The sequence below is a fragment of the Delphinapterus leucas genome, chromosome 1 (assembly GCF_059928025.1).
Source record: "Delphinapterus leucas isolate spDelLeu-1000000601 "Yukka" chromosome 1, BTC_Dleu_Yukka2, whole genome shotgun sequence".
Taxonomy (NCBI): domain Eukaryota; kingdom Metazoa; phylum Chordata; class Mammalia; order Artiodactyla; family Monodontidae; genus Delphinapterus; species Delphinapterus leucas.
Genome location: NC_143129.1, coordinates 98,700,154 through 98,714,009, shown reverse-complemented (window position 1 = coordinate 98,714,009; position 13,856 = coordinate 98,700,154). Strand labels below are relative to the sequence as shown.

General features: G+C 37.4%; 1 pseudogene; it reads left to right on the top strand.

Annotated features, from left to right (window-relative positions):
- Positions 1 to 13,856, top strand: part of LOC111179896 (large ribosomal subunit protein eL43 pseudogene) — a 168,645-nt pseudogene that overhangs the window by 60,991 nt on the left and 93,798 nt on the right.

Here is a 13,856-nt window from a genome sequence, read left to right as displayed (position 1 = left end):
GTAAGAATAATTTAAATACTAACAGGTCATTGAATATTTGTTGAATGAGTTGGCATTATCATCTAAGTATATCGCCTTATAGTTTCTTAATTTCCTAAAGCTAATTAATAATCCTATAAATTATTTATTTCGATAATCTCTTAATTGCATTGTTGTTCTATATTTCCTTTTACCACATTGTAGTCTTGGCTCTGGATAACTTTACACACTCTCCACTAGTCTACTGTAAATTTGCCATAACAAACCCCTTATATTGTGGTATGCTAGCACTTGCTTAGCAACCAGCTTTCTGAAAAGAAAATGCTCAAATTTAAGCCTCTGCCAATATCTGTTGGGTAAATAATCCCACCATAGCCCATTTCAAGCTACCAGTGTAAAATCACTAAATGACTTAAGAAAAGATACTAGAAAATGTCTCTTGACAGCTCCAAAATACCACTACTTTATCCATCTTGTATAATACTGCTAGACAAATTCCATCATCTCTTTCACTTGGATATATACTCTTTCTTATAACAGCATGTGGGTCTCTTGCCTGAATAATTGCTGGTCTATAGGGCAAATGGAAAACCTTGCAAATGAAAGTACTATGTTCTTCCAACAAGATGGGTCTATTTCTGAGATGTGGCAAATAGTAGACTCATCTGTAACATGCAAGACAGTGTTATGAAGCAGAATGAGCCCAGATTCTGGAGACAGGGTTAGATTTAAATTTGGATTCTCCCTCTTCTTTGAATCTGTTTCTTCATCTGGAAAATAACAACAATAATAATTCCTAACTTATAATTTTACCATAAAAGCTAGTTGTTGAAGGTAAATTTGATTTTATCTTGTATTATAAAGAGCACATGCTGAAATGATACCCATACCAGCAGATAGAACTCTGTCTTGAGATACATCTGACATTGCTAGGGACTAGTCATAATGGTCCAATCTAATTGAAAATAGAGGAGTGTGAGGGAGTTATATACTCTTTTTTTGTGGGGGGGAGTTATATGTTTTGATAGGCAGGCAGGTTATATATTGTGATATATATTGTGACAGGATCACAAGGTGATTAGAAAAAAAAATAAACAACTCAGAAATATTTTCTTTCTGCAAGTCAGCATTTGAGAGTGCTGTTAGGAGATAGACATACACATTTGCTGGGCTAGATTTCTAGAGAAGAGCTCCAGACAGAAATATACATGGACAAAATAAGACAAGTAGAATATCTGCAGAGCATGAATTATTAGATCATTTACTAAGACCAAAACTAATTTATATATACCAAACAACAAATTCATTATCAAAGCTAAAGATAACATGGGGAAGCCCAAATATCAGAAAAATAACAAAGACTTGGTGTAATAGGGAAGAACAAATCTGACTCCATATTAGATGTTTCTTTTACTTTAGCCTTTGCTTTCTGCTGCATTTGTTACAAGTTAATCACTAAAGGAAAGTTGCCTATAACAACATAATGTTGCCTATATGCATACATAATGTTGCCTACATGCATACATAATGGCCTATTTCAGGGAACCCTGCCCCCTCTGCCTGAACTTTAAACTAAAATACCTTTGTACAGCTCACAGGGAAACATCCTGACCCTGTCCACCTGTGAATGGCTGCAGGAAAGAAGAAATTAACACATCCTTCCCCAAGTGTGGCAAAACCAGGAAATAGTTGCAAAACTTAATAGCCTTTTTTACTTTACCTCCTCACCTCCTCCTCTCTCTGTTCTATAAAGAAACTAGCATCCAGACCCTGGTAAGATGGATGGCTCTCTAAGACTCTAATCCACCATTTTCTCAGACCCAGCTTTCCAAATAGAGTTGTTATTCCTTGTCCCAATACCTCGTCTCCTAATTTATTGGTCTGTTGTGCGGTGAGCAGAACGAGCTTGGAATCAATAACACTGGGACGCTTATTGTAAATTTGTCTATCAGCTAAGTTAGAAATTGTAGGCCCAGAACCCCTGCGTGTCCTTCTGCCTATCTTACAATGTAGACTCAGGCAAGACTGAGCCTGAAACCATTCAATCAAGTGGTTGCAGATTTAAGAAAAATAAGAAGAGGTGATCATAAACTTCAGTCTGTGACTTTCTAGAATTGGATTATCTATTCCAACTATATCTATCTATTTCTAGTTCCCTGTATAAATCCAGAGATAGGATTTTCCCCTCTCCTTCATCTATTCATTTCTTACTCCAAAGTCAAGGCCCAACTTAAATATCACCTTGTCCATAAAACCTGATATGTCACTGCACATTGATTTCTCCCTTCCCAAGATTTCTTTTGTGATATCTCATAGTATTGGCATGATAAATTATATTTTTTCATATGTGTTGATACTCTTCCAATCTATCTTATAATTTCATTCATAGTAATGTACATGTACATTATATTAGTTTAAACAACTACAGAGGAGAGAAAAAATGATAAATTAAATAAGTGAGTTATTTGGGGTTTTTTTTAACATCTTTATTGGAGTATAACTGCTTTACAATGGTGTGTTAGTTTCTGCTTTATAACAAAGTGAATCAGCTATACATATACATATATCTCCATATCCCCTCCCTCTTGCATCTCCCTCCCACCCTCCCTATCCCACCCCTCTAGGTGGTCACAAAGCACCAAGCTGATCTCCCTGTGCTATGCGGCTGCTTCTCACTAGCTATCTATTTTACATTTGGTAGTGTATATATGTCCATGCCACTCTCTCACTTCATCCCAGCTTACACTTCCCCCTCCCCATATCCTCAAGTCCATTCTCTACATCTGCATCTTTATTCCTGTCCTGTCCCTACGTTCTTCAGAACCTTTTCTTTTTTTTTAGATTCCATATATATGTGTTAGCATACAGTATTTATTTTTCTCTTTCTGACTTACTTCACTCTGTAGGACAGACTCTAGGTCCATCCACTTCACTACAAATAACTCAATTTCATTTCTTTTTATGGCTAAGTAATATTCCATTGTATATATGTGCCACATCTTCTTTATCCATTCATCTGTCGATGGACACTTAGGTTGCTTCCATGTCCTGCCTATTGTAAATACAGATGCAATGAACATTGAGGTACATGACTCTTTTTGAATTATGGTTTTCTCAGAGTATATGCCCAGTAGTGGGATTGCTGGGTATGGCAGTTCTATTTTTAGTTTTTAAGGAACCTCCACACTGTTCTCCATAGTGGCTGTATCAATTTACATTCCCACCAATAGTGCAAGAGTGTTCCCTTTTCTCCACACTCTCTCCAGCATTTATTGTTTGTAGATTTTTTGATGATGGCCCATTCTGACTGGTGTGAGGTGATACCTCCTTGTAGTTTTGATTTGCATTTCTCTAATGATTAGTGATGTTGAGCCTCCTTTCATGGGTTTGTTGGCAATCTGTATATCTTCTTTGGAGAAATGTCTATTTAGATCTTCTGCTCATTTTTGGATTGGGTTGTTTGTTTTTTGATATTGAGCTGCATGAGCTGCTTGTAAATTTTGGAGATTAATCCTTTGTCAGTTGCTTCATTTGCAAATATTTTCTCCCATTCTGAGTAAATAAGTGAGTTTTAATTTAAGCCCTTCCCTCTTATCCTACTTATACTATGAGGGCTTGTGATTATAATCATCTTTGTCTGGAAGATGCTTCTGGAAATATGCTATAAAAAATTAACAAGTAATATAATGTATATTCATCTGTCCTTTAAAATTTGAAATATCTATCTTTCTCTCTATCTGTCTATCTACTATGTGGGAGGGGAGCCATACTGTGTGGTAAAAATAGAAGGTATGAGCCTTAGAATTAGATTAGACTGTAGGTCCAAATCACCTACTACAATGTGTGCTAATAGTTGTGTGATACAGATATAATTCCTTACCTATAAATTAGGAGTAATTATTTTATATAAAATTCAATGTCATAAATAAACTATCTAACATACTGTTAGAAATAATTAGTGCTCACAAATACTAATTGCATAACATCAACTTTCTCCCTTTCTCTGCCTTGCTTCTCTCTTGTAATCTTTCCAAAAACCATGTAACAAACATAGATTTCATCCTTGATATAGTTGGAAAATCAAGTGGTATGAACCAAGTAGTTTCCATTAAACAAATATAGATTGTTTTTGATCTATTGTGCTTCAGCAGATACTGTTGTTTTTATAATCTCTTTAATGGTCAATTATTTCCAGAAGAGCACGAGAACTCTTCTTTGGCCAGAATTTGAAAAATATAGTCATTTACTTTATAACTAAAAAAGAGAATATGCCCTACACATAGTGTTGTTGACAAATAGTTAGCCTTTTGAATATTCAATTTCATGTATTCTTCATGTCATTTTATTGATCTTAACTGTTTTGTTTAGCAAAATGCTTTCTTCAGGTCCATTAATATTTATGATCAGACAACATAGAAGAACTGTTTCATTAAATTTAAATTAAATGCTTGGTTATGTGTGTTTAGAGCAGTGTTATTTTTAATTGTTTATGCAGACTCCATGTCATTATATCTAGTGCTGGCTCTGGGCAGTCTACCATGCTGAAACATGCAGTGGAGCTTGGTATTTTCTTTTGGAAGATAGAAAAGGAATGGTGATTCAAAATGCTAAAGATACAGAATCAGTTCTGACTCAGTAGAGGCATTTTCTCATGATGAAGACTTTGATGAACTGTGTTACAAAGTAACCAAATATTCTCAACTATCTATTAGGCCCTATATTTCTTGATACAAAACAAAATACTATTATTATCTATTCCCATTCAATCTCCTTTTTTTTCCCGTTTCAGTAGTTGACATGGCATTCAGGGTGATATTGCAAAATATTTATCATTCCTTTTCTTAAAACTGTTCACTAGCTTCCTGGTACTTCAAGGATATCCAGTGTCTGCATCTACTGCATTCAAACTCTTTCACATGATATTCTCTCTGTTTCACCCCCGATTTTATCTAGCTCCCTAACTTTAGTTCTTGTTTTAAGATAATTTATTCTAAAATGTCTTGACTTATCACAATTGAATATATTAGGTTTTCATGCTATGAACTTTGACAATAGTTCCTAATGTCTTTATTACAGAATGTATCACAGATTATTGTAATCAAATATTAGTTGTATTTATTTTCTACTAAATTATAAATGTCATGAATTCTTGGAAAAGGAAAAGAAAGAGTGTTTGCTATAAAATGTAGGTTCAAAATAAATAATAGAGACTTCTGATCCAGACAAAATGCCATGGACTTATCTCTCCCTGTTTCTCTTTGCTAAGTGTACCTATAAACCCTGGGCAATAGACAACCAAAGACAAATTCTGACAGGTGTAAGAAGGAAGGCATATAGGTTAGGAATCCCAGCACTGGGGGAAAAAAAACAAACAAAAAAAAACATAGCACAAGGTTTCTTACAATTCCCCACTCAATAAAAAAAACCTTACTGACTTTGGCATTTCCTGACTTCCAAACTAGCAACAGAAGGCAGCCCAAGTAGATTCACCTCCCACCTCCCACCAAGATCAAACAGGAACCCAACTGACAACATCAGGCAAGTCAGGAAGAACTGGCAAGTAGGATCAACAGGAGCACCATAATAATATGCCACTAGAAGAAATGTTCTTCTTTTGCCATTGGACCTGATACTTCCCTCATCCACCCAGAGACCCTGCATGGTTCAAGAGTACCTGCAAGGGGGATTTTGCTACACCAATGCACTAACCAGAAGTGCTCTTTTTTCCATGGGCTGGAGATGCCTTTCCGTCAGCTAGGAGCACCAGATAGCCCAGCTAGTGAGGGTATTCCATCCCCTCAGGCAGTACCAATAGGAAACTGTGAGCTCCACTAGTGTGAGATAAACCAAACAGACTGAATAGTATCTCAAAGACAGAAAATTAAATCATCATTGGAACAACAGTCCACAAAATTGGCCAGGACCTATATGGAAAACTTACACTATGTGACTTCCTGCTGAAAAATACTTTAAATAGGACCAAGAGTCTCTTACCATAATGACCAAAAAACTAGAACACAACAACAACAAAAAATCACCCATCTTAATAAGAACCAGGAAAATAAAAACAAGTGAGAAAAAGAAATTAACTCATACCAACACCAAGATGTTGGAATTATCTAATAAGGATTTTAAAGCAGCCATCATAACATTCAATAGGCAATTACAAATTCTCTTAAAATAAATAAAATATAGAAAATTTAAGCAAAGAAACAGATGTTATAAAAAGTGAAATATAACAGAAAACTAAAATAACAAAAAGTAAAATTTTGATGGATGAGCTCAAGAGTAGAGTGAAGAAAACTTATGAAAAAAAAATCCAGAGAATTTACCCAATCTCAATAACAGAGAGAAGAAAGAAAGAAAGAGAGAGGAAGAAAGGGAGGGAAGGAGGGAGGAAGGAAGAAGAGAGTGAGGGGGAGAGGGAGGAGGAGGAGGGAGGAAGGGAAGAAAAATCCTACCTCAGGGACCTGCAGGTCAATAATAAAAGATCAAAAATTTGAATCATCAGAGTCCAAAAACTGCAAGGAGAAAGGCAGTGGAGCTGAAAGAATATTCAAAGAATTGATAGCTTAAAACTTCTGAAAGTTGGCAAAAATTATGAACCCACAAATTAAAGAAACTGGGTTAACACCTGGTAGGGTAAACCCAAAGAAATCTATGCTAAGCTACATCATAATTTAACTTATGAATACTAATGTTCAGAAAAACCCTTGAAAAGAGCCAAAGAGAAATGAAACATTACCTCTAGGGAAACCCTGATTTAAATGAAGATTGAATTTCTCATCTGAAATCATGGATGGGATAGGAAGTGGCACATTTTTCAGCTGTTGAAAGAAAAAAACTATCCACCTTAAGTTTTACATCCAGAGCACTATTTTTCAGAAAAGATGAAGAAATAGACATTATTACCTACAGGAAAATTAACAGGACATGTCACTACACTTAAGGAATGACTGAAAGGCATTTTTCAAAAAAAGGGAAATGATAAAGAAATAATCTTGGAGTATTAAGAAAGAAAGAAAATGGAAAGAATGCAAATATGATTAAATGAAATAGATTACCCTTCTCATGTGTTTTATAAATATATGTAATAATTCAAGTAGAAATTATAACACAGACTAAAACTCCTGACAATAATATTTAAAAGTAAGGAGGATAGAGGAAGCTAAATAGAAATAAGCCTTCCTCACTTTACTTGAAGTGGTGAAGTGTTTATTCCAGTAGACTGACAGTCATATGTGTATTGAAATATTTAGAGCCACTCATAAGAAAGCTATGGAAAATGATATACTCAAACACACTTTAAATAAATCAATATGAAATAAAATTTTTAAAATATACAAGATAATGCACATGAAGGCAAGGAAAGAGAAACAGAAAAACAAATATAAAAGAAATAATACAATACAGTAGTGAGCCCTAATATAGGAATACATTTAATGTAAATGATTTAAAAATATAAGTTATGAAACAGAGGTTGAGAGTGGATAAATAATAGGTCCCAACTGTATGCCATTTTTAAAAGTACACTTGAAATTCAATGTCACACATAGGTGGAAAATAGAAAGATAGAAAAGACTATCCCAAGCAAGGAGATACTTTAAAAAGAATGAGTGGTTATACTTACAGCAGATAAAATAGCTTCAGAGCAAAGAAATTTACTGGAGACAAAGATGAACATTATATAATAATAAACAACAAAACAGGAATATATAACATTATTAAATGTGTAAACATCAAAAAACAGAGCCTCAAGTTACATGAGACAAACATTGATAGAGCTGAAAGGATAAATAAATTAACAGTTATAGCTGGGGATGTTACTAGAACTCATAGAGCTAATAGAAAGAAAATGAGGAAGGATATAGATTGAAACAAAACAGTAAACCAAAGGATCTATTTAACATATTTAGATCATCTTACTCAATGATAGCAGAATAAACACCTCTTTCAAGCACTCATTGAACATTCACCATGATAGAAAATCTTCTAGGTTATAAAACAAATGTTAACAAATTTAAAAGAGTAAAATTATACAAAATAGGTTCTCTGACACTAATGAAATCAAACTATAAATCAATTATAGAAAAAACAGGCAATTGTCAAATCACTTGGTAATTAAATAGCACATTGCTAAATAATTGATTAGTCCAAGAGGAAAACTCTAAATGGAAACAAAAGTAGATCAGAATTATAATGAAAAAACTACATAACAAAATTTTGAGATGCAGCTAAAGCAGTGCTGAGAGGAAAATTCATAGCACTAAGTGCTTACATTAAGAAAGAGGAAAGTTGTCAAATCAATGTCTAACTTCCAACCTTCAGAAACTGAAAAAGAAGAGCAAAATAAATTCAAAGCAAGCAGAAGGAAAGAAATAATCATGATAAGAGTAGAAATAAATAAAATTGAAGAAAAAAATAGAGACAATCAATGAATTGCAAAGCTGGTTCTTTAAAACAATCAATAAAATTGATAAACCTTTAGTAAGATTGAAAAATATAAAAAGAGAGAAGACACATCTCCAATATGATGAATAAAACAGGAGATCTCATAGTCATTACAAAAGTAAAAAGGAATTACATGAGCAACTGTCCATTGAAATTCAAAAGAAATAGGTCAATTTCTAAAAAAATCCACAGACTACCAAAACTCCACCAAAATGAGGACCTGGATAATACTATAACCATTAATGACATTTAATTTATAACTTGAAACTTCCCCAGAAGAAATCTCCAAATTCAGATGATTCTACTGAAGATTTTCTGGCAAATATTTAAACAAGAATTAATATCTTTCTACACAATCTGTTCCAGAAAACGGAAAGAGGCAGGAACACTCCAAAACAAACTGTCAACTAAAATTCTATACTCAGAAATAATATCATACAAAAATGGAAACAAAATAAAGAAGTTTTCTGCCAAATAAAAGCTGACAGACATCACTTCTAGCTCATCTATGCATAAGAACAGCAAACAGTTCTTAGAAGGAAGAGAAATATTACAGATCAAAACAAGATCTGAAGAAGAACAGAAGAGCATGAAAAAAAACACACACACAAGTATATGAGTAAATATAAAAAAGGGATTTAAAAATCTTCATTATATAAATGTCTGTATATACATAAAACAATTAAAAGATTGCTCAAAGCAAAATTAAAAATAATGTACATTTGGGTTCAGAACATGTGTAAAAGTTTTTTTAAAAGTAAGAATGCAAACTTTGGTAAGAATAAATAGAATTGTACTCTTGTAATGTTTTTACATTATTTGTGGAGGAGACTATAATTCAAGATATACTGTGATAACTTAAGCATGCATGTTGTAATTTCTCACGCAATTAGTAAAAAGATGTAGAGTAGGGGCTTCCCTGGTGGCGCAGTGGTTGAGAATCTGCCTGCCGATGAAGGGGACATGGGTTCAAGCCCTGGTCTGGGAAGATCCCACATGCCACAGAGCAACTAAGCCTGTGAGCCACAACTACTGAGCCTGCGTGTCCAGAGCCTGTGCTCTGCAATGGGAGAGGCCCATGACAGTGAGAGGCCTGCACACCACGATGAAGAGTGGCCCCCACTCTCCACAACTGGAGAAAACCCTCACACAGAAATGAAGACTCAACACAGCCAAAAATAAATAAATAAATGTATATATTGAAAAATAAAGATGTAGAGTAAAGCAGTTAGAGAAGATAAAACAGACTACAAAAACTAAAAGTAACTCAGTTCAGCCAAAGCAAGACAGGAAATAAGCAAGAGAGGAAAAGACAACAAATGAAGCATATAGGGAACAAATGGCAAGATGATATATGTAAAAATGGTCATATCAATGCTTACTATTAAACGTAAATGGACTAAACACTCCATGTAAAAGGGAGAGGTTGTCAGACAGGATAAAAATACACAAGACAATTGTTTATGCCAAAAACACTTAAATATGAAGGCAAAGAGAGGTTGAAAGTAAAAGCGTGGGGAAAATATCATATAATCACTAAGCATAAGAAAGATAATTAAGAGTTAAATATGGAATTATGGGAAAGTAAATATTTAAAGATGAAATTACTGGATTTATGTACTGTGATGATGTAAGAAGAATGTTGACAAGGGAAGAAAGCTTAAGAAAAAAAGTGTTGCAAAATGATATGGAGGATCTTGAAGATGGCGGAAGAGTAAGACGCGGAGATCGCCTTCCTCCCCACGGATACACCAGAAATACATCTACACGTGGAACAACTCCTACAGAACACCTACTGAAGGCTGGCAGAAGACCTCAGACCTCCCAAAAGGCAAGAAACTCCCCACGTACCTGGGTAGGGCAAAAGAAAAAAAGAAAAAACAGAGACAAAAGAATAAGGATGGCACCTGCATCAGTGGGAGGGAGCTGTGAAGGAGGAAAAGTTTCCACACACTAGGAAGCCCCTCTGTGGGTGGAGACTGCGGGAGGCAGAGGGGGGAGCTTCGGGACCACGGAGTAGTGCACAGCGACGTGTGCGGAGGGCAAAGCGGGGAGATTCCCGCACAGAGGATCGGTGCCGACCGGCACTCACCAGCCCAAGAGGCTTGTCTGCTCACCCGCCGGGGCGGGCGGGGCTGCGAGCAGAGGCTCGGGTTTCGGTTTTGGACGGAGCGCAGGGAGAGGACTGGGGTTGGCGGCTTGAACATAGCCTGAAGGGTTTAGTGCACCACGACTAGCCAGGAGGGAGTTCGGGGAAAAGCCTGCACCTGCCGAAGAGGCAAGAGACTTTTTCTTCCCTCTTTGTTTCCTGGTGCGCAAGGAGAGGGGTTTAAGAGCGCTGCTTAAAGGAACTCTAGAGACGGGCGCGAGCCGCGGCTAAAAGCGCGAACCCCAGAGACGGGCGCGAGCCGCGGCTAAAAGCGCGAACCCCAGAGACGGGCGCGAGCCGCGGCTAAAAGCGCAAACCCCAGAGACGGGCGGGAGACGCTAAGGCTGCTGCTGCCGCCACCAAGGGGCCTGTGTGCGAGCACAGGTCACTCTCCACACCCCTCTTCTGCGGAGGCTGTGCAGCCCGCCACTACCAGGTTCCCGGGATCCAGGGACAACTTCCCCGGGAGAACGCACGGCGGGCCACAGGCTGGTACAACGTCACGCCGGCCTCTGCCGCAACGTCACGCCACCTCTGACGCCGCAGGCCCGCCCTGCACGCAGTGCCCCTCCTTCCCCCCACCCCCGGCCTGAGTGAGCCAGAGCCCCCGAATCAGCGGCTCCTTTAACCCCGTCCTGTCTGAGCAAAAAACAGACGCCCTCCAGCGACCTACACGCAGAGGCAGGGCCAAATCCAAAGCTGAGCTCCTGTGAGCTGTGCGAACAAAGAAGAGAAAGGGAAATCTCTCCCAGCAGCCTCAGAAGCAGCGGATTAAAGCTCCACAATCAACTTGATATACCCTGCATCTGTGGAATACCTGAATAGACAAGGAATGATCCCAAATTGAAGAGGTGGAATTTAGGAGCGAGATCTATGATTTTTTTCCCTTTTCCTCTTTTTGTGAACATGTACGTGTATGCTTCTGTGTGAGATCTTGTCTGTATACTCTTGCTTCCACCATTTGTCCTAGGGCTCTATCCGTCCATGGTTTTTTTTTAATTTTTTTTTCTTAATAATTAATTTTAATTGTAATAACTTTATTATACTTTACCTTCTTTCTTTCTTTCTTTCTTTCCTTCCTTCCTTCCCTCCTTTAGACAACGAATCACCCCAAATTGAGGAGGTGGTCTCTGAGAGCAAGATTTATGATTTTTCCCCCTTTACCTCTTTTTGTGAAGGTGTATGTGTATGCTTCTGTGTAAGATTTTCTCTGTATAGCTTTGCTTCCAACATTTGTCCTAAGGTTCTGTCCGTCCCTTTTTTTTTTTCTAAATATTTTTTAATTCAATAATTATATTATACTTTATTTTATTTTTACTGTATCTTCTTTCTTTCTGTCTTTTTTCCTTCTTTCCCTCCCTCCTTCCTTCCTTCCTCCCTCCCTCCCTCCCTCCTTTCTTTCCTTCTTTGTTTCCTTCTTCCTTCCTTCCTTTCCTCCTTTCCTTCTTTCTTTCCTCATACTTCTACTAATTCTCTCTACTTTTTCTCCCTTTTATTCTGAGCCGTGTGGATGAAAGGCTCTTGGTGCTCCAGCCAGGAGTCAGGGCTCTGCCTCTCAGGTAGGAGAGCCAACTTCAGGACACTGATCAACAAGAGACCTCCCAGCTCCACATAATATTAAACGGCGGAAATCTCCCAGAGACCTCCATCTTAACACCAGCACCCAGCTTCACACAACGACCAGCAAGCCACAGTGCTGGACAACCTATGCCAAACAACTAGCAAAACAGGAACACAACCCCACCCATAAGCAGAGAGGCTGCCTAAAATCATAATAAGGCCACAGACACCCCAAAACACACCACCAGACGTGAACCTGCCCACTAGAGAGACAAGATCCAGCCTCATCCACCACAACACAGGCACTAGTCCCCTCTACCAGGAAGCCTACACAACCCACTGAAACAACCTTAGCCACTGGAGACAGACATCAAAAACAACGGGAACTACGAATGTGCAGCCTGCAAAAAGGAGACCCCAAACACAGTAAGATTAGCAAAATGAGAAGACAGAAAAACACACAGCAGATGAAGGAGCAAGATAAAAATGCACCAGACCTAACAAATGAAGAGGAAATAGGCAGTCTACCTGAAAAAGAATTCAGAATAATGATAGTAAGGATGATCCGAAATCTTGGAAGTAGAATGGACAAAATGCAAGAAACAGTTAACAAGGACCTAGAAGAAATAAAGATGAAACAAGCAACAATGAGCAGCGCAATAAATGAAATTAAAAGTACTCTAGATGGGATCAATAGCAGAATAACAGAGGCAGAAGAACGGATAAGTGACCTGGAAGATAAAATAGTGGAAATAACTACTGCAGAGCAGAATAAAGAAAAAAGAATGAAAAGAATGGAGGACGGTCTCAGAGACCTCTGGGACAACATTAAACGCACCAACATTCGAATTACAGGGGTTCCAGAAGAAGAAGAGAAAAAGAAAGGGGCTGAGAAAATATTTGAAGAGATTGTAGTTGAAAACTTCCCTAATATGGGAAAAGAAATAGTTAATCAAGTCCAGGAAGCACAGAGAGTCCCATACAGGATAAATACAAGGAGAAATACGCCAAGACACATATTAATCAAACTGTCAAAAATTAAATACAAAGAAAGCATATTAAAAGCAGCAAGGGAAAAACAACAAATAACACACAAGGGAATCCCCATAAGGTTAACAGCTGATCTCTCAGCAGAAACTACAAGCCAGAAGGGAGTGGCAGGACATACTGAAAGTGATGAAGGAGAAAAACCTGCAACCAAGACTACTCTACCCAGCAAGGATCTCATTCAGATTTGATGGAGAAATTAAAACCTTTACAGACAAGCAAAAGCTGAGAGAGTTCAGCACCACCAAACCAGCTTTACAACAAATGCTAAAGGAACTCCTCTAGACAAGAAACACAAGAGAAGGAAAAGACCTACAATAACAAACCCAAAACAATATAGAAAATGGGAATAGGAACATACATATTGATAATTACCTTAAATGTAAATGGACTAAATGCTCCCACCAAAAGACACAGATTGGCTGAATGGATACAAAAACAAGACCCTTATATATGCTGTCTACAAGAGACCCACTTCAGACCTAGAGACACATACAGACTGAAAGTAAGGGGATGGAAAAAGATATTCCATGCAAATGGAAACCAAAAGAAAGCTGGAGTAGCAATTTTCATATCAGACAAAATAGACTTTAAAATAAGGACTATTAAAAGAGACAAAGAAGGACACTACATAGTGATCAAGGGATCGATCCAAGAAGAAGATATAACA